Genomic DNA, 26774 nt, shown 5'->3' with positions numbered 1-26774 from the left:
GTTCTTTCAATTGCTCTAAACAAGTATTTTGGGTGACCTTTTTTATTGAATGCTAGACATCAAGTTGTTGTTATTTTCATCTGAAAGAAGAACTTTTTTTCAGTAAGCTAGGCCCTATGTGTTCAGTAAGCTTGTTTCAGTAAGCTATGTGTTTTCAAGGCTTCAAGGTTTTATTAAATTCTATCTCTATGCAAGTGCAAAGTAATGCATTCTTAGTTCTTTTTATTTTGTAATTTTGAGAGCAATAAACATATATTGCAATGTTAAGGAATTCATGTTTTTTTCATTCAGATATGTAAATCAACATGTATAAATTGTTAGTAGTCAATTAATGGGGAGATAATCGAAATCGAATCGGTCTGGAAAAATTAATCGTTAGATTAATCGATGCATCGAAAAAATAATCGTTAGATTAATTGCTTAAAAATAATCATTTATCCCAGCCCTACACCTAACCCCACCCCTAAACCTAACCCTCACAGAAATCATGTTAAATTATGATTTATTGAGCATATACATTTTACGTGCACATCCGTTCTCTGGGATCTAACCCATGATAGCATGATTGCATATCGAGGAATAACACAATAATTTACCAACTGAGCTACACGAAACGCAAATCCCAGTGCAAATAAAAGAGTACAAAACATTAATATGAAAACAGCCTTTTGCCAATAGGACCGCAATTATGGTATTACGCTCTGATGGGTCGTATTTCAGCGATTTGGACAAACAACATATATGAGCGTATTGGTTGGAGGACAGGTTGTAAAATTCAGGTTGAACCGCTGATGTTACATGGACTATTTTAAAAATGTCCTTACATCCTTTCTGAGTCTTGAACATGTCAGCTGCATTGCTGTCTATGCAGAGTCAGAAAGCTCTTGGATTTCATCAAAAATATCTTGGATGAAGGTCTTATACATCTGCAATGACATGAGGGTGAGTAATTAATGACGGTGTTTTCATTTTTGGTTGAACTAACTCTTTAAAATTAGATTTTTTAAATAACAATGAACAAGACCCATACACAGCATGACCTCATTATTGATAATGCTAATTTGTACATAATATACTAAAGGTTTCCTAACATTCATAGCTGAATTTCTTAGAAACAATTAATTCATTAGTTAACTTGAACAATGAACCACATCACAATAAGATCCACAATGCCACAATTATACAAGAGGGTTCACAAAAGTGCATAATAAATTACGTAATAAAGATAAATCACGTTAGTAGGGATCCCACCATAATTTGAAACACATTAGCTGATGTTGAAATGGTTTTTACAATTAGCTTCACAAAAACTCTATTGCAACTAATAAAGTGCTGTTCAGTGTTAGTTCATGGATACTAATGCTTTAATTAATGTTAACAAAAAATATTAATGAGCAGACTTTACATGTTAAGAAATGTAAAAAATATAACAGAGCATAAACTAGGATTATTGATGTTTTAAGAGGTGTAAAAAATAAGCTATTAATGTTAAGAAATGTTTTAGCATAACAGGTCAAATGAACCAACTAATGCCGTAAACCAGTAATGTTTACTGTGGGTTCAAGTTAGCAAATGCATTAAGCAATGTTAATAAATACAACCGGTCTTACCATTATTTAATATATTATTTGGTATGTTTGCTGAGTTGTTGCTATTTGCTGATACTTTGGGTTGAATTGAGGAAAGGTGTGTTATTACTTACTTTTGTAACTGGATATGAAACCAAATCCAATAGACTTACATTGGAACAGGGAACCAAGCCATAAATAATGACAAGAAAATCACAGAGACTTGAGTCGAGCAGTAAGCAACCACTCAGAATACACTTGATAAAAACCCCTTAGCAACTGCATAACAATGCCCTAGCAACCACTTACAACACCCTAGTATTGTTTTCTTCCAATTTATACTATTAACCATATTCGTATTTGCTTCTTATTTGAAAGTACTGTATGTGAAGTAATAATTAGTTAAATTAAAGGGATACAATAAACATCCAGAATGAATCCATTTTCACACAGGGAATTACTAATGGAGAAAATGCCAGGATGTCAGGCTAGCAAATGTAATGGCTATCCATAAATTTGACTAATACTTTTGACAACAACAGCTGGCTGAATTAGTTATTTGCTTGCAACTCGTAAATATGCAATCAGAGAAGCACTTTCTCCCATTTCCAGACACATTAATCCACAAGTCCATCTCCATATCCTGATAAATATTCTGGGTTTGCTTTGCAGGCATAAGCATATGAGAAAAAGCATAGTTATAAGAGAATCTTAGTTTTTTTTAATTCTGGGATAGGTCAATAATAAATATGCAAAAGCCATTTCCTCCACACGCAATCTCAAAAAGAGACTTTAACAAAGCAGCCCTTGAATGACACTAATTAAACAGATTCAGCAGAGGGTTGGATTGCGCTGCAGTGTGGACGGCTAATTATTGTTGTCAGACAGAGTGCAGGTGTGTCACACGACTCCGTCTGAACGCATTTGGCTTCGGCAGACAGTGAGATAGGCCTTTATTTTCATGCTTAATGAGAGAGTACAGGTGCTGAACTGTGCGAGCTGGCCACTGGCATTGTTGTCGTCCCAAAGTTTTGCTAATCACTATAGTCTGAGCCCCAAGGAGGTTGAATAGGGTGCTAATTGCAAAATCATATCAGAAATGTTAATCATTTCAGCCCATTAGAAATTACTGTCGCATTGTGGAAGAGTCCGAGGGAAACTGTTCCTTTGGTGCAGATTAATAATTAATTTAATGCCTTTAGATTACTTTTTGATCCTTTAACACTTTATTTTAGGGTCTTTAAAATAGTTGCTTATTGGCATGCATATTATTAGAATATTAGCTATTTATTAGTATTAATTAAGCACATAATAATGGCTTGTTCTTACCTTATTCTACATCCCTAATTAATAATAATAATTAATAATTAAATTTAACAACTACCTTATTAACTATTAATAAACAGCAAATAAGGAATTTATTGAGAGAAAAGTCATAGTTAATATTGAAAAAGTGTTCCCTATTCTAAAGTGTTTTTAATTCGATCAATTTTATAAACAACAACAACAATAATAATAATTATTATTATTATAAGTAGTCGTAGTAGTAACATTATTATTATTATTGTTGTTGTTGTTGTTGTTGTGATACATTTTAATTTAATATAGTTTGTGACTGTATACTTGAAATACAACTAAATGCAACATTAAATATTTTTGTGGTAAACTGAATTAGTAGAATAAAATGTTATTTAAATTTTATTTAATATAGTTTAATGTGACTATACTTGAATTGAATTGTATTATTATTTATTATTATTTATTATTATTATTATTATTATTATTATTATTATTATTATTATTATTATAAATTGTATTGTTGCTGTTTTTAGTATTATTAAAATGTAGTTTAATGTAATCATTGTGTGCTTGGAATATAACTAAATGTAACATTTAATTTTTTGTGTTTTTGTATTATTTTTAATTATGAAAAAATATAGAAATACTAATCATAGCAATTTATGATTAATTTAAAATTATGCATTCAATTAAAGATTATTGAATGGAATCTAATTTGCATGCAACTTAATAAGTCTTTGTAAATAATTATAAATAATATTTCTTAACAACAGCAAAACCAAAAACAACAACAACAACAACAACAATAATAATAATAATAATAATAATACCAAAACAACAATAAGTATTATTATTATTATGATTAATAATAATAATAATAATAATAATAATATCAAAATTACTATGAAGCCTAATTATTATGTTACATGCAAATTATTAAATTAATAATTATTCAGTTCAATGACATGAAACTAAAGGGACTTTATTTTATTTTTGTACATTTGGAATATTAAATGTAAGTTTTAAATTGTAGCCTGTGTGGTTTCACATTTTTGCTTCAGTTCACAGGTTCATTTAAAGCACTGGGCCATACCTGCAAAACTGCCGTGCTGTTGTTTTGGCTGAGAAAATAAAAAACCTAATTATTCATGATGAAAATAGAACAGGAGTTGAAACAACAAACAAAGTCCCGGGGGTCTTGCATATTTAAAGGCAGCCATGCAAAAGACCTCCTCCCTGCATTCAAAACCGCGCACACGCATCCAATAAAGTCAAGAGTCATCAAACATTAATCTTAACAACACTCTGCAATATGAAATGAATTTCATGACATGAAAAAGGGGCGCTTTACAAAACCTGATGTGCAGATGTCAAAGCAGTGTATATTTTAGCCACGGCGCTCGCAAATCTCCTTTCTAATCTCCAGACTGGAACTCTCCGTCATTATAGATTCACAGCGCAAAGCAACACTCATTTTCATGGTGCCGCCATGGTAACCAGACACACAATTTACTCCAAGGATCTCGACACTGTACTTCCCTCAAGGCTAACGCCAATACACATTTCTTCAGTAGAGCCGATAAATAAAGAAACAATTAAAACAAGAGGAATGTATTGACCAACTGCCACGCACATTTTAGCTTCAAGCTCTGCAATAAAGGCCTAGCTTGAGTTGTGGATTTGTTTTCATCGAGAAACAGAATAAATCCACTTTAAATGATCACAAGAGGTTTAGCAATACTCTGTGTACAGATTTAAATGTCAGTCATGTAACTGCTTCATGCCATTGCCTATATATATAATGTATTATTATTATGTGCACTACTGTTGAAATGTCTGGGATCAGATATGTTTTTTATTTATTTATTTTAATCTTAATTGGACGCTTCATTTTTGTTTGAACTAAACCTTTAAAAAATGTTTTCTTGTAGCATCATGCTTCAAAACCCCTTTTTTAATTATTCTTTCAAAGAATGTCCATTTTGTATTTCTATGTTCCTCAAGCAATACATCAGTCCTACATCGAATGGTGCACCTGCAGTCTAGCCGACTTGAAATGGCCTTCTACAACCAAACTGTCTTTATGTGGCATTACATCACCAAAGCAAGGACCCAGAGAAGGCTTAGGACGATGGGGCCTTTGTGTGGTTTTATTATTTATAAAATCCAACCTCGTTTTGCATCTTGTTAAGTCACGTGCCACCACTGTAAACACTCTCTAAATAGTACAGCTCTAGTCACAGTGTTTGAGCAGATATAATCACTTTTGAAATCCTGAATATGAGGCCAGAGATGAAGGGGAAAGAAAGAGGGACTAAGCGCTTAAATACAAAAAAGACTGTTTGAAGTTAGATTTTAACAGACAAGCCCTTCATAGTCCCGGTAATTGTGGAGCTTAATGAGAGAGAGGCTTTGATGGATGGATTAAGACCGTTCTTAAGTCTGCAGTCTCCAGAGTCCCTGCGTAAACTCTGATTTGAGTCAGTGGCACCACAGAGGCAGACTGCTCTTACTCACCCACCCGGACTCTGTCATTACTTTTTCTTTTATTCTCTTTTATTCCTCCTCAGACTCATCAATATTCCATGGGGTCAGGTATCAGACACTCTGCAATTTCTCCTCACTTTGACTGACATCTTGAGATGTGCACAAGCACACACACACACGTGAAATAGAAACATCCCTGAAGGCTGAGATGGAGCAGTGATGAAGCTCTGATGACAATGAGCATAATAACTAGTGGTTAGTCACGTTTCACATTTGTTTTCTCTGAAAAGTTTTCCATGTTGAAAAAAGTGGAATTGTGTAGTGCAGGGACATTCAAACCCGCACCGTTCAGGCATTTATCCACCCAGGCTCATTGGAAAAAATGGCTGTTGTGACATTCTGCAAAATGATTGGGTTGCGTCTTGCACATTTCTCTGCACTTTCAAAGTGAAATGCGCTGTGAGTGGCACTAAAAGCATATTCTTTTCTTCTTTTTTTCTTCTTTTTTTTTTAGAATGTGAATCTGGCAACTTTTTATTATGTTGATTGTTGTATGCATCATGGAAGTTTGGAAATGTAATGAGTGGCGCTAAAAGGTAACTATTCTATTGCGATTGAAAAGAACATACACTAACCCCTACCTTGAACCTAACCAATACTATTAACAAAAGCAAATGTCAAATGGAAACACATTTGCTGAAGCAACCATGCCATTTTAGCTTTAGCTTCAAGTTTTTTTTATTTTTGCTTTTTTATGAAGTGTTGTTATTTCACATGACTTGTATCTGAGCTTTCCACATAGCAAGTCCTCTACCAGGTGAACTACTGAGAAAGTTTCCTTTGTCTGAAAGAAAGTCAATATATACTACAGTTTAAAGATTTAATATTTTAAAGCCTAAAACAAATATAAGCCTTACATATACATTTTACATTATGTGATGCATATTTTGAAATGTATCAATGCAATATGGTAAATGCGGTTGGGTATCAAGAACTGGTTCCATTTTAGAGCCGTTTCCACATTTTCATGATTCAGTTAAATACACATTTCAATTCCACGTATTAATTCCTTTGTGTACATTTAAATGTAAACATTGAAGTGCAAGAAGATGCGAAAGAGAACTCAATTCAGCACGTGTGCAGTGTTTTCATGCTGAAAAAAAAAATCCAAAACATGCACTGAAAAAGCCACCTCTCATATAGTACTCAAATCCTAAATTGAGTCCTTGTTTGCATCTTCTTGTGCTAAAACAGGCAAATGCTCACAAAATTATGTCAAAAGATCTGCATCCATGCAGTCTTAAAATGACAGCCTAATAAACTTGCTGCCGTCTGTGTCATTAATGCAAATAATAAAACAAAAGAAAATCCCTCACTGACCTTTGAGTGAATTAGTGAAACCTTTGTAACTTTAATGAGGATTAATCAAAATTGTATTTATAAAAAGAAAACCTTTGCCTCGCTTATTTTGATTTGATTACATTTGGTTTCAATTTCAGAAATCAGAATCGATAAAAGGGTTTTGAGGTCATAACATTTTGCGCTAGGAACCACACAAAAGTAATTCTTTGTTAATCAATAGTCTGTCCCTTTAATTTTGTGTGAAAAGGAAACAGAGTTTTCCACTAATATTCATTCCAGCTGGAAACAACAGTATAGGTATTTTTTTTTCGTAAGTTTGCAAAAATCTAGGTAGAAATGCATGTTTTTCCGATGAGCTTGTACTGCACATATGGCTGCCATTATCAAAAAATTAATTTGATACAAATGAAAAAGCCAAACGTCAAAAGGTGTAATTTGAGTTTTCACGAGAAGGCCTGCAATTTCTGATTTTACACGTATCATTTCCTAGCAGGATAATGGATTAAGTATGGATTAAGAACCGTGTGTCTTCCTCTGAATTGTACAGGTTTAATAGTGGGCTGCCCGGGACACAGAGGAGACTGCACGACCCTGAGCGGGCACTGCCTCCGGGAACAGCCCATTAGTGGTGTAATTACAGCCTGGGTGTGATAACCATTCTACACTTCACTACCCACCACACACAGACTTTATTGCAGGTGTACATTACTTAATGCCTCCATTACCTAAGACAATCACTTAATTATACAGTCTGAAAAAGAACATCAAATGCACGTCAGAATCAATTTGAAGGCTGATAATGGAGGCGGTAGAGTTGTTTATTGCCAAACTGACAAGTGCGTCAGTTAGATCAAAGCTTTTCAGGGAACCCCTTGAAAGGGCCATTAATGTGATTGTGCATGGCATACTAGAGATAAAATGAATGCCTTAACGCCTAAGCTTGCTTTTGGGTGAATGACTATATGAATATGTTACTGTCTCATAGCATTTATTTCATTTTTCTTGTCAAATGTTTATAATAAGAAAATAAATATCATAATTCACAGTTTAGGCCTTGTGACAGTTTTTCATGGTTTTGATAAGAAGTCTCTGATTCTCGCCAAGGCTGCATTTATCCAAAATTACAGTAATAATAACAATAATGTTATAGCCAAATTAAAATAACAATTTTACATTCTAAAAGAATTAGAAATATATTTTAAAGTAATGAATTTATCTTATAAAAAAGCTGAATTTTCAGCACCATCACTCGTCTTTAGTGTATGATTCTTAAAAAGTCATTCTAAAATACTGATTTACTGCTCAAGAAACATTTCATATTTCTATAAATGGTTGTTCAACTAAATTTTTTTTTTTTTTTTTTTCAACTAAATTTTTTTTTTTTTTTTTTTGAGGGAAACAAGATACATTTTTAAGACTGCTCGATAAATAAAAGTTCAAAAGAACAGCTTTTAGAAATATGTACTGTCATTGAAATAAAATTATACTGTCAGTTTAATGAATCTTTGCTAAATGAAAGTTTTTTTTTTTTTTTACTTCAATCTTTTGAAAGGTAATGTACCCAGCCTTGTGTCACTGAAAACCTTTAATATATTTCAAGTCCAGACAATACAATAGTGGATATCATTGACTACATTTACATTTATACATTTTGCTGATAATTATATCCATAGTAACTTAAATTTGCATTAAACATATACATTGCATCACTCCATGCATTTCCTAGAAATTGGGGCAATGACCTCGGTGTTGCTAGCACCATACTCTAATGTAACATAATGTAGTCCAGATGAGTCAGACATAGTAATGTGTTCTGGTAGAAGTTGCCCATCTGTCCATTTAATGGCAAATGGAAAGACTTTTTTATTAAGAGCATTTATCAAAAGCCATCACCACAATCACATTATTGTAATGCATGTTATTGTAAAACAGTGCTCTATTTTTATTTTATTTTATAGAATAACATGTTTAATTAACAAACAGACATTTAATTCCAAAATTAAATTAAGTCTTAGGTCCTCCATCAAGCACAAACTCCAGCGTAACCACACCGACCTCTCTTAAAGGGTTAGTTCACCAAAAAATGAAAATCACCTTGTTTTACCCACCCTCAAAGCTTCCTAGGTGTATATGACTTTCTTCTTTAAGACAAATCCAATCAGAGTTATATGAAAAATTGTCCTGGCTATTCCAAGCTCTATCACTGCAGTCATTGGGTGTTGCAGTTGAACAGTCCACAAGTCCTCAATTGAAGAATGTGCATCCTTAATAATGTGCCTCACACTTCTCCGGGGGGGGGTGAATAAAGGCCTTCTGCAGCGAATCCATGTGTTTTTGTAAGAATAATACCATATTTCAAATGTAATAAACACTTTACTCTCACTTCCGTTATCTGTCATACGCGGAATCCGTTCTGGCAGATGTTGTAGTATGTCGGCATCGTGTGATTAGTGACGAATGAGCAAGGAGAACTAAACAAAATAATGGACAAGAATTAGATGTACAAACTGATGATTTGCAAAGAAAAATGACGGAGAAAAACGAATGCATTCACTATAGTAGGCCTTTATTCCACCCCTGGAGCCGTGTGCGGCATGTTTTATTATGAATGTGCACGCTTTATTTGACGACTTGTAAACTGTTCAACTGTAACACCTGCTGACCGAGCTTGGAATAGCCAGGACAATTTTTCAAATATCTCTGTCTGGATTTTTCTAAAAGAAGAAAGTCATATAAACCTAGGATGCTTTGAGGGTAAGTAAAAAAAATTAAATAAATAAATAAATAAAAATAAAAAACAGTCTAATTTTAATTTTTGGGTGAACTAACCCTTTAAAAGTCTTCAATAATGATGTCACCAAATTACCTTCAAAGAACTCAAAGATTTATATTTGTATTTTTTTTAATTGAAAACATTAATCTACTAATTGAAACTAGACCTTAGTGGCTAGATTGAGTTTAGATGTGTAGTGCTCATATTACATGTGGAGAAGAGTAGAAATGTATTATGATCCCTCTCTAACTATAAATACTGAAGAATACGCAACAGCTGGATCAATTTCTAATTTGCTATCCTCTGTATATCTCCACATGACAAATGTAAGTACTTATCTTATGCTATTATCACACAATATGTCATGCTCATCTTCTCCAAATATATAAAAATCAAAACCAATGCAGCGGTGCAGACATACTTCAAAGTAAAACACATATTAGACCTTTAATATATGTAGTTTGTAAGTAGCATACAGTATTGACAATAACTTTGCATTAAAAGGCCACAGTAGTTACCTTGAAAGTTCAATTCTTTTGTGTGCTAAACATTTTGCTTTTAAAATCTTAATTTCAAAACAAAACTAGATAAAAACCACTGGGAAGTATTACTAAACCATAGAGGACTATAATGGCCCATCTTTATCACAAGGCCTGGGATGCTTCCCCTCATTTGGTATGAAGTATATTTTTGAAGCACAGTACAGTTGAAGTGAGCATCTTAATAACCATCTATTAAAATTAGCATTAGTTTTAAACTATGGTTCCACTTGGTATTAACCCCAAACGAATATCTAATGCAATTATCCCAGACACTAAGCAAGCAATTAACATTAAAATTGGACAATAATTGTGACCTCATTTGTCCAAAAGAGTTGTCATGCCAACAATCACACTGTATATCTGAGGCAATACTATGAATTGTGTAAGAGAATAATAGAAGAACACTGATCATGACATTTGATTGAAAAACAAATTAGCCAATAATGAATATAATTAGTATTAATATCAAGTAGCTAGATTACATCTGCTCAAATTAAAATGTATGTACTCATTTTTAAAAATGTGAGAAGGAGAGCTTCTCCAACTGTGTCTTGGTTCCTCCTAAACATTCCTTATCTATTTACATATTTTAGGCAGTTTTAGATTGCCAGTGTCAAGTTGGCTTGCTCACTGGGGTTTAAGGCACTATTCTTTGTAAAGCTGCTTTTTGAACAATAAGTATTGTGAAAAGCTCTATAGAAATCAATTGAATAGAGGTGTTCGGTTTGTAGCACTAATACCCAGAAGATAATTAGCATTTTTGAGCCATGGGTTCTCCCTGGAATTTCTAATGGGCTTTTAGAGCAGCAGTCTGTGGATAACATTACCTAAAGAGTCCTGTTTTGTTCTGAAACATTACACATAGTCACACCTCAGATAATGTTCTGAAAAGGTTGTGTGGTGTACATTGATTTCAGGCTAGATATTGCAACAGCCACGACTCGTTTACTTCAGGGAGAGTTAGCAAGTTGGATGCAGAATGACTGTGCAGTTAGGTTTATATTATTTTTGCCATTTTTTTTTCTTTTTCCGCCAGCTCTACTGGGCACTGATAATTTTTTTTTAAAGCACACAGATTAAAAACTTAAAAGCATGACTGTGTGTTATTTCTGTTATATTATGATCAAAACGTTAACGTCTCTTAGGTAATAATCACATATCTTAATTTATAAAACTTAAAACCTAAAAAAATTGGGGGCGGTGGGGGGGGGGGGGGGGATTGGCAAGCATGTTAAAGGAGTCATATGATGCTATTTAAATTTTTCCTTACTCTTTGAAGTTTTACAAGTTTATTCTCACTGTTGCCACCGCCATGCCATAGAGACACTTGGTGTTTTGTTGAGAAATCAAAAACTTTGTTTGGCCTTCCAAAAGAGCACACATCTAGAAGTCTGTGGAAGTTGTATTTACAATACTTGTAACGGTCACTTTTATGGTAATCTGAAAAGAACTACTGCGCATGTGCGTGAAAGAGTGTTATATGATAACAAAACCAAACAAAACAATTTTTTTCTTCTTCTGAGAAATATATTTTCAATGCGAGTATGATCAATAAACACAAACTATGCAGCATACAGTAAAAACAATTGCACAAATTGTCTTCAACAATACGGTGCAAAAACAGTGCAACTGATTAACAAACTACACAGAATGTAAAAAATTCTAATATGTAATATTATTTCACAATATTACAATATATTGTAGACTCCATTTAAAGGAGAGATTGTCTTACTGCAAGAGAATGAGCACGAAGAGTGTGAAGACTGCCATGATGATGAAGGGCATCCTGGGGAAGGCAGGCAGGGTCAGGGGGTACAGCCTGTTAAAGAATGTAGCAGCAATAAGGATGCAGGTCACTTCCACTGACGGCACCTGAGGAAATCAACATTCAAGTCAATAAAGACGTGAAACAGACATCCAGAGATATTCAGCTGAACCAGGCTTAGTTTGCTAGTGAGAAATACAGTTTAGTGAATAAATTAGCCTGCTGGTTCAACATATAAAGACAATTTTTGTAACATGAATGGGAAATCACAAAACAAACACAAAAAAACTGTCACAAATATTTATATCACTATTATTATTTTTTTTCTTAATCTTACATTTTGTTCATCAAAAATAAATAAATAAATAAATAAGTTTCTGCTGGAATCCTTTGTACTCACTAATGTAATTTATGGGACAAAGAAAGTATTATTTACCCTAAAACAAACTACAACAAACTTCATTTAAATTTTGTCCATATTTAAAATTGATATATTTCACAGCCAGTTTTATCCAAATTAACTGACAGTGCTTACAAGCTACTTTTAGGCTATATCAGAGGTTATATTGGAGGTATTTTTTTATTAATTTATTTTAAATAAAATTTTATTTGAAATTAACAAACAAATAAATAAATGGGTCCCACTTTAAATTAAGTGGTCTTAACTATTGTGTACTTACATTTAAATTAATCACTTGGTATAGTACAATGCACTTATTGTGTACCTGCATGAAATTACATCTGTAATTAATTTCAGTTATTACATTCATAATTACACTGTTGACCATCCCTTACACCAAAACCAGCCCTTAAACATACCCATACCACCAAACCTGTCCCAAACCTTAGCCATATCCCACCTCAATAGCAGCAAAAGTGTTTTGCAATACATTATGAACACAATGTTCAATGTAATCATTTTTAATTTAAGTACATAGTAGTTAAGGCCACTTAATATAAAGTGGGACCAATAAACGAATACATATTGGAGCCCAACATTTATCCCCTAAATTAAAAACATGCATATCTAATAAAGATATCTGAAACATTGTGGATAAAGCTAGCGCCGTTTCATTAATATGCCGTGGATTTGCCTGAAATTCATAACTTATGATTTTATCTGAATGAAAGAATAATAGCCGTGGAAACTGAGGTCTGTGCAGTAGATCGTTGGCATGAATAATGGTTTGATCCACTTTGATAAAATATCTTCCTGAGAACTTCGTGACTGCTCTGACTAACTGGAGCAGAATGAGTCGCAGAGCATCAGGGCAGCCCGTAAGTGCCTGGAACATGCAATACTTATTGATCTTCACCGGAGCTGGAAGACGTGTGAGTGCCCTGGAATTACTAGAAAATGCAATAGAGTCAGTGATACATGCAATCTGAGACACAAGCCGAGGAAACGCCTGTCAAAGTGGAGAGAGGTGGCTTGAACAGTGAAAACAGTGCATTTAGGGATGGGAATGGCCTGTCATCACCGTGTCCTTTCACAGTTGTATCACTCTTGCATCAACAGGAAAATAAATAAAAGTAATGGGAAGAAAGATGTTTGTGTCCACAAACTTAATGGATATTTATTTTCGGTTTGGCTTAGAGCTGCGAGCTGTGTGAGTATTGGAAACAAGCCGGGATGAATATGAAAGTGTATTCAAGAAGTCGTTTGTTGTTGCTCTGTTCCTCCTGCATTTTTTTTCCACTTAGCTGAGTTTGATAAATCTATGATTTTCTTTAGAAAGCCGGTGATCAGTTCCCCAGTTAATTATGCATACTGCAACGCCTCTCATTAGGGATTTTGAAAGGACAATGGAGATTAAATCTTGGGCTTTTAGCTACGTTATCAGGCAGAAACAAATGTCAAAGAAAGTAAAGATTAAAAAGAAAGGCATGAATCAAAATCTATTTGTCATATGAAGGTCAAAACACTTTGCAGTTTCCTCAGGATATTTCAGCTCATTTGTGGGCTTGTAGATCAGACAGAGAAGAAAGGGATGTTATGATGTACAAAACCCAATTCCAAAAAAGATGGGACACTGTACAAATTGTGAATAAAAACAGAGTGCAATGATGTGGAAGTTTCAAATTTCAACACATAGATTTTGCATACATAGATGACATATCAAATGTTTAAACTGAGAAAATGTATCATTTTAATGGAAAAATAAGTTGATTTTAAATTTCATGGCATCAACAAATCTAAAAAAAAGTTGGGACAAGGCCATGTTTACCACTGTGTGGCATCCCCTCTTCTTTTTATAACAGTCCACAAACGTCTGGGGACCAAGGAGACAAGTTGCTCAGGTTTAGGAATAGGAATGTTGTCCCATTCTTGTCTAATATAGGCTTCAAGTTGCTCAAAGGTCTTCTTTGTTGCATCTTCCTCTTTATGATGCACCAAATGTTTTCTATGGGAGAAAGATCTTGACTGCAGGCTGGCCAATTCAGTACCCGGATCCTTCTTCTATACAGCCATGTTGTTGTTATTGATGCAGTATGTGGTTGGCATTATCATGTACACAATCCATGTGTGACAACTATGTGTGTGTGTGTGTGTGTGTGTGTGTGTGTGTGTGTGTGTGTGTGTGTGAGTGTGGGCATGTGTATGTGTGCGTGTGCGTGTGGGTGTGTGTGTACGTACTGTCATGAAATCTTTGTGTGTGCAAAAGTGATTGCTGATAGGCTGTCCTAATCAGTGGCGCCTGCACAATCCAATCACGTTTAAGAGGGAAACAACATACTGAGGGTTTCTGAGATTTTTTCTTTTTTCCTTTTTTTTTCCATCCACACGGAGACACTTTTCTGTGAATATGCACAAATTTTTTATCGGATAGTCGTTTCGTCCACACAGATCCGCCATTTTGCATTTTCGTCTGGATGGCGAATTCGTATATTTTCTGAAACAATGACGTCATGAGCCCATGTCTCGCCCCTAATCAGACACCGCTATGTCACATAACAACAACAAAAACTTGAACAAACACTGAACGATTGTCTTTAGCATAGTCCATGTCTTCTTCTCCATTTTAAGTGTATCTCTGTGGCAGAATTACAGCACCACATGCTGGTCTGGCATGTATACTACATCGTTTTGTGGTTTCATGTGGACACGGATATTTCTTGAGACGAGGAAAAAAAGATCGGATTGGGGTAAGCACCGTCTCCATGTGGACGGGGACGAAGAAGTAACGGGTACTTATGGTTATGGATAGAAATGTAGCGGAGTAAAGAGAACAATATTTGCCTCTCAAATGTACTTGAGTAAAGTCATGAGTACTCCCCAAAAATGATACTCGAGTAAAGTACAGATCCCTCAAAATTGTACTTAAGTACTGTACTCAAGTAAATGTACTCCATTACTGTCCGGCTCTGGATATTATGCACTGTAGATGATGATAACTTAAAATCTCCTTTTGTGATATTGCTCCACTATTTTTCACCACAGCATTGGGGGAATAGGTGATCCTCTGCCCATCTTGACTTCGGAGAGACACTGCCACTCTTAGAGGCTCTTTTTACACCCAATAATGTTGCCAATTGACCTAATAAGTTGCAAATTGGTCCAGCTGCTCTTATGAAATCCAAAATTTATATTTGTATAAATAATCTATATTTTTATGAGATGAGTTAATTAGATTTGTAAATTATTCCATTCCTTTTTTACTCACAATTTGTACAGTTTCTCAACTGATAATAATGATTATTACTGTATATTTCTGGTATTCACTCTGAGATTCAGAACAATTGAATGTATTTGTATAAGCATTTGTTTTGTTTTGTTTTGTTTTTAATAGCTAGTTTCAATGCAACTTCACAAAAAATAGATGTTTTTACTTATTATGATACATGCACAAAAACATGGTACTACCATGGTATCAATACAAAAAAAAATATTTCTGCAAATATATACATGCATTCATAAATACATATTTAACCATGAAACCATGATAAACAAATTAGGTACAACAGGGCTAAAGGTGCCCGGGTGAAAAAGGCACCATTAGATATTATTTTTTATCATAACCACTAGATGGCACAAAAACGTGGTGTAGCATTTTCCAAAACATTTTCGAGATGCACGTGTATATTTGTCTGATCTTTGACGCAGTTGCGCACCAGGGCAAAGTTGATTCTGTGCTTACTTGATATAATATTTTATATTTTTATGTTTTCACCCCGCCCCACAATGCAGGTATAAAAGGAGAGCGACAACATTGGTTTGCATCGATCGACCTGAAGGGCGCATACTTTCATGTCTCGATTCTCCCCCAACACAGGCGTTTCTCTGCTTCGCTTTAGAGGGACGGGCATATCAGTACAAGGTCTTCCCCTTCGGGCTGTCCCTGTCACCTCGTGTTTTCACCAAAATTGGGGAGGCAGCCCTCATTCCCATGAGGGAAGCAGGCATTTGCATTCTCAACTACCTTGATGACTGGCTCATATTGGCCCAGTCCCAAGTTCAGTTTTGCGCACACAGGGATGTGGTACTCAATCACCTCAGCCGGTCGGGCTTCCGGTCAACTTGGAAAAGAGCAAACTCTCCCCTGTCCAGAGGATCTCTTTTCTCGGTGTCGAGTTGGACTCGGTCGACATGACAGCGCGTCTCTCGATAGAGCATGCTCAGTCAATGCTGAACTGCCTGGAGTCATTTCGAGGTAGGAAGGCAGTTCCATTGAAACAGTTTCAGAGGCTCCTGGGGCATATGGCATCCGCTGCCACTGTCACACCGCTCGGGTTGCTTCATATGAGACCGCTTCAGTGTTGGCTTCACGATCGAGATGGGCATGGCAATGCGGCATGCACCGGGTCTTGGTTACTCCGTTCTGCCGCCAAACCTTCATCCCGTGTTCAGACCTTGCTTTTCTATGTGCAGGGGTTCCCCCAGTGCAAGTGTCCAGGAATGTTGTTGTTTCAACAGATGCCTCTGCCATCGGCTGGGGTGCCATGTGCAGTGGGCATGCAGCCTTGGCTTTGTTCTGTCCCATTCGTGCCCTGTGCATATACGTGGACCGCACGCAGATCTTCAGGACCTCAGACCAGCTCTTTGTCTGCTAAAGATCACAGCAGAAGGGAAAGGCTGTCTCCAAACAAAGACTTGCCCACTGGATAGTGGAGGCTATAGTCTTAGCATATCAGGCCCGTCGCTTACTGTGCCCCCTTGGAGTGAGAGCACACTCTACAAGAGCTGTGGCTTCCTCCTGGGCCTTGGCACGGGGTGCCTCGATAGCAGACATCTGTACAGCTCCCAGCTGGGCGACACCTAACGTGTTTGCGAGATTCTATAATCTTTGTGTAGAGCCTGTATCCTCTTGCATACTCGCCTCAGATGGCCTGTAATGCTGGACCGGCTCTGTGTCAATCACGCTTGCTCCGCCATTCCCCTCTACGGACAGGATATGTGCGCCTAAGTGCTTCTCGTTTCAGTTATTCCTCTTGGCGAACCCTGTTGAAGTTCCTCCTGCATCCTCGGCAGTCAGGCGTGGCGGAGCGCCAGACGCCAGGTCCAGCACTCGTGTGTATGCTCAAGGTCAGCCCTCGTGCTGGGCTAGGTGCCCATGTGTAGTGATTCCCCCTTTTGGGGTGATCCCACATGTGTATTCTTCCACGGTACCGCTTCCCTCACGGTGAGCCTGTGTCTTTCCCTGGCAGAGGTCTCTCTGCCGTCTTTTTTGTGTAGTGATCTGAGTTTACCGCAGAGACTTCCATATGTAGCACTGCCCTATGGCCATTCCATATGTGTAATTCCACATCTTACCTCCTATGCGCAGGATGTGGTGCCACAGCGCCCCCCTATTGGGCCATCTATGCCCAATTTCGTCAGTCACTGACGTAACATTGAACTTGACTGACTGAAAGGGAACATCTCGGTTACGTATGAAACCCTCCTTCCCTGAAGGAGGGAACAGAGACGTTACGTTATGTTGCCACAGTTGCTGTACCACCTCTGTACTGCTTGGGGACAACGTCTCGGCTCCTAAGCGAAAAACTGTTTGTGTGACTGCACGCGCTCTCCTTTTATACCCGTGTTGCAGGGCAGGGTGCACGATGCAAATCTTGCACACCAATATTCATTGGCTCGTTTAGTTAACACTGAAAGGCGATTCGTCTCTCTAGCGAGATCCCCGATTTTGTCAGTCATTGATGTAACGTCTCCGTTATCTCCTTCAGGGAATCAGGGCTACATATGTAACCGAGACGTTTTGTTTCAGATAATTAAAGCAAAAGTTTTTAAATAACGAAAGAATATGTAAAAGTATGTAAAACAATGGGATTTAGGGTAAAAAGTGCTGTTGGGTCTAAAGGTGCACAGTAATTAACATGATAATTAATAGATGGCTGACTTATTCAATTATGGACATATTACAGTTTATAGGCCAATTTATTATATATATATATATATATATATATATATATATATATATATATATATATATATATATATATATATATATATATATATATATATATATATATATAAATATATATATATATATGTTTTTTTTTTGTTTTTTTTACAAGTTTAATTGTAATTATCATAGATGAATATGGTAGTAAAATGTTAAAGTGCGACTGTACAGTATATTACAGTAAGACAATAGTAAATATGTGGTTACTGTGATTTTACTAAAAACACCATTGTTTGATTTCCAAAAGGACTATAAAAAATTTTGATTTTTATATTAGTGCTTTATTTTTGTCCCTCTCTTTCTCTCAGTGAATTCTAAATTCATAACACAGTACCTTGTTCACCAGCTCCTATAATGGCAGAAGACAAAGAACGAATCACTGCTTTGCTGATACCAGATGGAGCACCAACTACAGCAACTACAAAACCACAGGACAAACCAGTTCTTAAAAGTGCTGAGATTAACAGTAAACAACTGTTATAGACCTGCACAGGCCTACACTATATTAAGAAATATTGCTTAAAATGAAACAAAGACACAAGTAACTAATCTCTCTGGTGAGACCAGAGGAATGCTAAACATTCTGAAATGTAAGTGAATCTAAATGGAATATTCAATAATTCATGAGCTTAATCTATATGTATGAAATTATGCGAGGTAATTGTGATTACAAAGCATGGGCTTCTCTTAATTGCTCAGAATGTAAAGTCACTTGCTAGTCGCAGCCGCCTGATCATGCGTAATCGAGAACAAAAACTTTCTGTATTTGCATTGATACGTATGTGGTGGTGTGTGTGTGTCGGTTCTCCACACACCACACATGTGCTGTACTTTCAGAGGTTATGACTCCCGCGTGCCGCTGCTGTGACCCTCATTATCGCAGCCAACAGAAAAGACCAGCATGCAAATTCCCCCTCCCTGGCACTGATTATTCATCTGAGCCGCCACTCTTCTCCCTTTAAAAGCCTTTCATCTGCCACATCGATTAGAATAACAATTTCCACAACCATTTATTTAATTAACAGTATTAATGCCGATCCGGCTGTCTCTCCCTGAGTGTGGCCATCTATGAAGGCCGGCACAATGTTATCATTATTTACCACTCTGAGAACTCCTCTGTGGAGGTGGAGCCCCCTTGGAATAAGGCAAGGAGTTCAGACAGACAGTGAGGAATGAATGTGAACCATGAAAAGTCTGGTCAGGTACACTGTTTTTCCAAAACATTTAGCCTTGTTAAACAGGCAGCTCATGTGAAGACCGTCGGCCTCGAGTGGGAAACGTTTGCTTTGTTTATGTCCCATGCTGACAAAAGAAATCTACATTGGTTTAGAGAAGAGAGATGTGCTTTGATATGTTCACTGACGGATTTCAAATAGGGTCAGTTGTGCTGTTTGGATTTTCTTTGGATGCAGGACTCTTTTATGTCATCAAAATGTTGCCAATCCAAGGCAATGCATCTGTGCACGTGTGTTGTTATATTACAGTATTAAATTATATCACTTTCATGAACAAAAAACAAAAACAAACAAATAAATAGCATTCATTTCACTTCATTTATTTAAACTTAATGTCAAAAATAGATTATCAGAGAATATGTATTCAAGTCATTGTATGTATGAATCGCATATTTCATGTATTCTTGAATAAATGAATGGGTCTGGACAAAATAAATCACATCATTGACCCTACCGTATCATTAACTTGACCTAATGGCTTACTCGATCATTTTTCATGCACAATAACTTTTGCAAGGAGTTTCATTATGACAATATATCATTTATATAAATCATTTGAGTCATTTGAGTTATGGAAGCTTAGCGAGGAAGACCATCCATGTGTTGCTTGAGAGGGCGAGTAGGACGTAGAGGCGATTCTGGACAAAACGCTGGGTTTCGCTAATGTCATCTCCTTCATACACCTCATCAGCACAGGAAATAGACCCAGCAGACAAAGCCCTGCCAGAGACCAGCACAGCAGGTTAGAACTGAAAAACCTTGCCAAGAAAAAAAAATCATAATTTCAGTCCATTCAAACTTTTGTATTTAATCTGCCTTGAAAAAGAGCAGAGACTGTTATGGGAGCTACATAAGGATAAATGGATCCATTGTCAAATATGTAGTGATGTACGCCCATTTCAGATGTGAAATCTGTGCATGAAAATATTCCATGCTCATGCGAAATTCCCAGTCATGGGATAACATCACCATTATGTCACTTGCAGCGCGTATAGTAAAACACTGGTAACAAGTGAAGTGAAATGGGTGTAATCCATGAAATAAGAGAAAAATATGTATTTTGTATGTCAAGATAGGAATACAATTTTTTTTATATAGAATACTGTCATCAAAGACACCATTTGAAACTAAATGCAGATGTTTAAACAGACAGACTACGGATGAAAACTGCTATGATTACTCTACTTTTAAAGCATATCTCTGATTTAAAGAACAGCTTTGAAGGTCTAAATATTCACATATGCAGCTCATAGGGGATATAATGTATTACCCTACAGTTACAGCAGGAAATTCTATTTAAACATATTACTATTAACATTACATTACATTTACCTGTTGTATCTCATAATTCTGACTTTTTATCTCACAAATGCAAGTTTATATCTCCTAGTTCTGAGTTTAAAATTCTATTTAATGCAACTGCTACTTGAAAACAGTAATTTTTGCCACCAAATAGTCTTCACCCACAAAAAAACATCATCACTGTTTACAAGCACTGAATTGGTCTATAGAAAGGACAGGATTTTAGCTGTGAAAATTAGCAGAACAACCGTAAATGCGACTGTAACTTTGACTTTCCAAATGTGACTCTTTAAAGGTGGGACTTTATTTCATCCATCCATTAGGGTGGAACTACAGTAACCAACCAAAAACGAAACAATTTGTATGTGCTTAAAATGTTTTAAAGTGCAAAACAATGCTGTTATCTTCTCTTTACAAAAGTGACATCGCCATCTACTGGCTTGGCATAAATAATACAGCATTTTAAATATAGGGAATTGCAATGTTCCCTCTAATTTTTTTTTCTTGCTGAGCAAAACTTTTCTCTATTGGGCGGACATTTTGGCCACCTGAGTAAAAACTTAAAAATACACCATGAACAAAGCATGCGGAAGAAATGTGCGGCAGTGCACATGTGCACCTTAGAGGGAACATTGGTGGTGTGGTGAATAGTGCAAAACTTGCTGCCATAATGCTATAACATCTATGCATTTGCTAGAGTTTTTGGAGAGTTTTTAGTGGCATTCTTAATATTTGCTGTGGTTGCCCAAGAGAGGTGTCTATGCTCCCTCCTAAAATGTAAATTCATTGGATTTTTCACCAATTTTATTGTCCATAAATCTGATCATTTGGTGAGTACCGAGATCTATGTATAATTCAAAATGCTTAAAATGATGCTGATGTTGAATAATGTTATATAACAGCTGTGTAATCTCCGAAATACAAAAGCACCGCACTAGAATTCATAAGCACTACACAGTCCTGTGGTTCAGCTTGTATGAAAACAAAGCCCATAAATATTTAGATTCTCTCAGACACGTCTAAACCTAACCAGTGAATTAATTAACCTTCAGGGTTTGTTCCTGATGAAACAGTGTCAAAAACAGTCAGGCAGCACTTGAAAGCAAGCTCACCTGCATCCATTTGCGTGCGAACACGCGTGAGAGGTGCGCGCCATGACTCATTTGCCCTGACTGCTCATGCAAACAGTTCTGATTTAATTACCCCCCCTGCCCAGCGAGGGCCCGGTGTCAACAGACTTTGCCACCGCCTCTGATTCGCAGCAGAAAACATAATGGGAATGCATAAACATTCCACAGAAAAGGTCAACGTTCCGTGTTTTTACTTTCATCAACTCATTAGAGCCTGGAGTGTTTAATAATTCCTCACCAACTCCACGCCACCCTAATTACAAGTCAATTCCAGCCCCGCAGCCATTTATAAAAAAGCCACGAGCGTGGAGCAGTTGTGCTCACCACAGCCAGACCTGCCAAGATTTTGATGCTTCAGATCTTTAGAAGCACAAGATCAGCTCCCCTCCACGATGTCTTTGTATTCAAAAAAGTTTCTTTGTCTGTGCTTTTCTCGCTTTTTTTCCCCCGATTGACTCTTTCAATTGCGGTTAATTAAAACTTTTTGCTTCGCGTATTGGGTGGCAGCCCACTAGCTGACATCTACAGACAGAGTGTATAATAGGTTCTATTAGGATCGATGCCTTCGGCTTCCACACAAAAGGCAGCTGAGCGATTGGAGCCCCGTGGTGTATCCTGATATAAATGGAGAGCCATCACCTCTCCAATCAAAAAGGGTGCTCCTAAACTGGCAGGCTTTGTTTAAGTGTCACTCTAAGACGCAGCATCGACCTGCTAGGAGGAAGGGTTCCTCATGACAGACGCCGAAAACAAAGCAGACTTCAACCTGTTTCCCATCATTACTGCTGTACAGACAGCCACACTGCAAAGCTACTCTCTTAATGCCATGGTGAAGGAACAAGACAAAGATTTTTATGAAAGGGTAATCAATAGTAAAATAGTAATTCTCGTAGTTGTAAAAATGGTCTTTCTTATCAAAAAAACAAAAACAAACAAACAAACAAAAAACACCATACTGTTTTGTTCAACAATATATATTATTAGAAATTTACACTACCATTCAAAAGTTTGGGATTGGTAGATTGTGTGTGTGTGTGTTTATGAAATCTCTGTGTTTACCAGGAATGCATTTATTTAATTATTAATACAAATATTAGTACTATTTAAAATAACTTTTTATTTCAATATATTTTCAAATGTAATTTATTCCTGTGATGGAAAACTTTATTTTCAGCAGGTTTAACACCAGACTTCAATGTCACGTGATCCTTCAGAAATTATTATAATATGCTGATTTGCTTCTCAAAACAAATATTTCTTATTAGTATCAATGAGGAAAATTTTTGTATTTTGTGGAAACCATGATACTTTTTTAAATATGATTCTTCCTACAGCAATGTAAAAGTCATACATAGTGGAAGAAACATGCTTTTGTTTTTTCAAACAAACAAATAAATAAAAAACTGGACCCAAAAGTGTATATATAGAGATTTAATAAATAATAATACAATTGATAATAATAATAATAATAATACACAATAAATAAATAATAATCATAGAATTAATTAAACTTACCTGCTTTTTCCCCAGCACTCTTTATCTAAGAAGCATATTTTAAACTGAAATAATGTAACAATCATTATCTAATTTGAGAAATTTGACAGACTTTACATTTCCAGTCATAAAGATTAACATTGCTGACAGTGTCCACAATAACCTACATTCTTGGTTTTACAGCATGTGAATGTATATGTCCCTCTGTGCCATATTACTGCAGCTCATATGGAGCAGAATCGTGTGATGGAAAAAACCTGAATGGACTGATGCTGTATCTTCTTGTGTGCTGTCTGTTCAGAGCTGTGTCAGCCCCCTATCTTTACCATTTCGTTCTCTAACTACAGAGAGAAAAATCCTATGAATAATCCTAAAGAACATATGTACGTTTGGTCATCAAAGGGGTGTGTGTGCTAGGGCACTGTGCTCTGCTGTGTGTGCTATAAAGAGACTCAAATGAAGAGAAGGCAAAGTCTCCAGTCGATGGCCGTACTGCATTGCCGCTGCTGTTTGAGTCTGAAATCGAAAGATTTAATGGTATTTCAAGGACGTCCACTGATCTCCACTCTGAGTTAGCTGAAAGACATGAGTCATCAGAGAAAGCTTTACTGCATTAAACAAGACCACTTACCATCAAGAGCATCCTCACAGAGTTAAAAACCCCAAACAGGGCAGTTGTGAACTCTCTAGGCTCATACATCAAATACAACAGCAAGATCGACTGATCCCCTGGAGAGACAAACGCACATAAAAGCACATTATTATTAATGTCCCCTGTCTCTCCAGCTCTTTATTGCCACGACTCAGATCAATGTTTTTCAAAGTAATACAGAGTGTAATTCAAACGAGATGGTTGAACAATTAGATTTGGTCAAATTAAAGGCGTTATTAGAAACACTCATATCTAATTGTAAAAATTTATGGAAATTTATAGAGACATACAGACATCCCTGCCCCCTCTCTCTCTCTCTCTCTCTCTCTCTCTCTCTGGCCTCAGGAGTGACAGTACTCAGATTGAGTGCTGTAAAACCTCCCTGCAGTGCCTCAGCAGTATTATCATCATAAAAAGTTGACTTGACCACGGGGCACATATTAGCTGCACTGATAATTTATTTCAGCCATCTCAAAGTTTATGCTGCATTATTTCACATTCGATTTTAAACTTCTCGTACTAAAGGTTAATGTGTCAAAGTATGAATTGATGTAAAGCAGGAAATAAGATTTTTAGTATTTGTTAATCATTCATTGTATTAATATTGTTTATATTCATTTATTAATTGATTTATATTATATTATTGTTATTATTAAAATATATATATATTAAATTGTGAATATAAATGTAAAAAATAATACAAATAAAAGAAATCTGTTTGTGGAACAGGATTTCCAGTAGGTCAGTAACTTTAATGAGTTAATAATATTTATATATATATATATATATATATATATATATATATATATATATATATATATATATATATATATATATATATTATTATTATTATTATTATTATTATTATTACTTGCCAGAAAGAAAACCAAAAAGAAAAAAAAAGTATAGATTATGGTAATATTTCTATTTATAATATACTGTATTAAACTATTTTATTATTAAACTTATTTGTAATATTGAGTTTGCTAAATTTAAATGTTTATTAATATTATAAATAATTAATTAAATAAATGTGTATTAATTTAAAACTACTCAAAAATGTAAACATATTACATTAGCTATAAATTACAGGAACTTAGCAGTTTTAACAGGTGATTTGACATTGAAAAAAAAAATAATAATAATATATATATATATAAATATATATATATATACATATATTGACATTTCTTTGTAATTAATTGTGAAATGTACCCATTTATGAGTGAAGGTTGTTTCTACACTTATTTTTTTCCCCACTCTCCTACAGTGTATATGTGTTTGTGTTAGTAGTGTATGTGTGAGTTTGCACTGACCAGCAGCGACCAGGTTATTTATGAAGGTGCAGAGAATGAGAAAGTGCAATTTCAGTCTGTCCTGCCCTGACCTCCTCTTGAACACTGTTTTGAAAGACGTACTTTAGGATAAACAGACAGAGCTTGTCTGCTTGAGAACCTTGCTCAACCGTATACTCTCTATAGGGAGCTATACTGTACATGTATTTTCACCCATCGCAGGGTCTCTCAGCCAAAGCACAATATAAAGCACCCCCAGGACGGGGCAGCCAATGTAGGCCCTGAATCCTGCCTGTATTTTTTTATTATATATCACTTTATTTAAATTATAAATATTGTGAAAAAAAAAAACAATCATTCATACTCAATGTCAAGTTTACAAGTTTAATAAGTATACATACACACACACACACACACATACATATAGTACACATACACAAACACACGTATATTTATATATATGTGTGTGTGTATGTGTACTATATGCATATGTGTGTGTGTGTGTGTGTACTTCTTATACTTGTAAACTTGACATTGAGTATATATATTGAGTATATATATTACCGTTGATTGTGCTAGTAATGATATTATCCTTCTGTTCAAGAAGGAAATTTCATTTCAAGATACAGTAATATCTGCAGTTCAGTAAGTGGTCAGAGTGAGTTCATAAAGTCAATGATTCATCAGAATGATTCAAAACCTCCTCTTGAGAATGTGAGTCATTCTGAAAGAGTCATTAAACAAACTGGCTATTGGTTTGTGATTCTGACTACACTGGGAAAACATTGCTAATGTTAACAATTAAATTTTTTTAATGCTGGGATGCTATGTGCTAAGGGGACTACAATGAATTGTGATTTCTGAAAAAATGTATGACTGAAAAAAAAAAACATTATGAAAGTCCACCGACCATTACTGAGGTCTAAGCATGTCAGACAAAAACATTCACATGCAGTCTAATGAATTCATTAGCTTTCAGTTTGCCAAAATGTAAAATAATTACCAATAGCCAAAATTGCGTGAATTTATTATTATTATTATTATTATTATTATTATTTTTTTTTTTTTTTTTTTTGCATTTTAATCTCTATGGCAGTACTAATTGTCATTCACAGAGTGAATCATCCATTCATACCCTAAACCGATTTGTCAAAAAAATACTGATTTGTTCAGGAACAGACATATATTAGGAGTGAATCATTACGTCATTCACTGAAACGACTTATTCAATTAGAATGAAACACCACTATCGTATGTTGCTTGGAAACACTGCTTTTGTTACTCCCTTCGGAATAAAACCAGACACTATTATTGAAAAATATTGTATGAACTGAACCAAACTGAAACTGCATACCACACTTGCAACCATGCCTAATGGACCCTGATCTCAGCATGTGATTGCACATTTCAGCAGTTATTGACATCATACATTTTTCAGATTTTCATTTAAAAAAAAAGAATGTACA

General features: G+C 35.6%; 1 pseudogene; it reads right to left on the bottom strand.

Annotated features, from left to right (window-relative positions):
* Nucleotides 1-11759: 11759 nt before the first annotated feature.
* Nucleotides 11760-26677, bottom strand: LOC113117859 (proton-coupled folate transporter-like; annotated as a pseudogene).
* Nucleotides 26678-26774: the final 97 nt, after the last annotated feature.

Source organism: Carassius auratus, chromosome 17, assembly GCF_003368295.1.
Source record: "Carassius auratus strain Wakin chromosome 17, ASM336829v1, whole genome shotgun sequence".
NCBI lineage: Eukaryota > Metazoa > Chordata > Actinopteri > Cypriniformes > Cyprinidae > Carassius > Carassius auratus.
Note: the sequence above shows the minus strand (reverse complement) of the source record. Positions and strands in the feature narration are given on the sequence as shown.